This window comes from Colobus angolensis, unplaced genomic scaffold, assembly GCF_000951035.1.
Source record: "Colobus angolensis palliatus isolate OR3802 unplaced genomic scaffold, Cang.pa_1.0 Scaffold149, whole genome shotgun sequence".
Lineage (NCBI taxonomy): Eukaryota > Metazoa > Chordata > Mammalia > Primates > Cercopithecidae > Colobus > Colobus angolensis.
Window position 1 is genome coordinate 1,926,220 of NW_012114588.1, and position 1,468 is coordinate 1,927,687.

General features: G+C 55.6%; 1 pseudogene across 1 annotated transcript; it reads right to left on the minus strand.

The window, feature by feature from the left end:
- LOC105507348 lies at positions 1-1,468 on the minus strand (annotated as a pseudogene). Its single transcript, XR_001001080.1, has one exon. The product of XR_001001080.1 is annotated as an uncharacterized LOC105507348 (transcript).

Genomic DNA, 1,468 nt, shown 5'->3' on the forward strand with positions numbered 1-1,468 from the left:
TTTTTTAAGTTTGATTTTGCTACATTGAAAAAACGTTTTTGTGTGTGTGTATTTTTTTCCTTTACAAAACTCCTTCCACAGACTCCCGGGCCGTGGCGGGTCACTGTCTGGGCAGATGCTCACAGCAGCATGTGGTACCCACAGAGTTCAGGAGGCTCTGGTAGGGGCTGTTTTAGAAAACAACTGATTTCCTGTTGAATCAGGTACGCTCCGTGCGACCACTCCTCCCCCTCCCTGCTCCCTGTCCAGTTCGGGTGGTCCTGGCTTTCTGGCTGTGGGCAGCCGAGAGGACAAAAGAAAGGAAGAAAAAAGGGAAAAGTAAACCACTGTCCCCCCAGTTGAGCCAGGTTCCCCCTGGAGACCTCTGGGGAGAAGGCTTCTGGGTGGAAGCCTCCCCACCAGCCTTCCATTCCCTCCTAGGCCTGTTTTCTCCCTGTGGCCCAATCTGACACCAGCTGGTGGCCTGGAGTAGGGAAGGTGGGCAGGTGTGGCCTCGGGCAGCCTGCCCTCACAGGGGACTCGGTCCCCGGGGACTTCAGAGCCACCGGCCAGGTGTGTGCCTGCCAGGTCAGGCCCTGGCCGGGGCTTCGATGGCCTCATCATCTCCAGGAAGGGGGATGTTTTGCAAAGGGAACCCAATCTGGGTAGACTGCACCGGCAAAGAAGCATCCCAAACAAAGTAATAAAACAAACTGGAAAAAATAAAAATAAAAAAAAAGCCCTATAAAGCCACACGCATCACCAAGAGAGAACTCAAATGTTAAATTAACTACAAACTTGGATCAACAGTAATAGTCCTTTTTTCTTGTCTCTACAAAATTCAAGTTAAGAGTTGGAATCACGCAGCTCCCATCAGTGCTAGTGTGAAGACAGACAGCCTCGAACTGTTAAGGCCTCTACAAAAAACGCTGGACCAAATCCCACGGGAGAAACGGGACTGAGCCTCCAACCTCAGGCCGGGCCCAGGCGGGTCTGCACTCTCACCACGCCTGCTTTCTTCCTTTTTGTTCTATGTAGAATAATAACCTTTACAGGAAAAATACTGTACAACTTTCTTGTATTTTTTTTCCATTTTGAATATTAAAGCCAAAACCAAGCGCATCTTTCCTGTTTGCACCGCCAGGGTGGCCGAGAGCCTGTCCCCGGCCCCCAGCGGGCTGCTCTGGGTTTTGGACGCAGCCTCAGTTTCCCTGGGGCGGAGGCTGGGGCCAGGGAGTCACCAAACAGACCCGACCCAGGCCTGGGGGAGCAGCCGGGCCCTGGGGTGGGGCTGAGCTGGAGCTCCGCGGTTGCTACTCCCATGAGGCCGCCTCCACGGTCCCTGTAGTGTCACCCGTGCTGACCGCCTTCTGCCCGTCTCCCCCTGGGCAGGGGGGAGGATCCTAGCTGCATGAGGGAGGCCCCGCCAGCGGCTCCAGGAGCCACCCCGCCCTGGTGGCGCCGGGTGGGGGTCCCGGTGGCCCCCAGC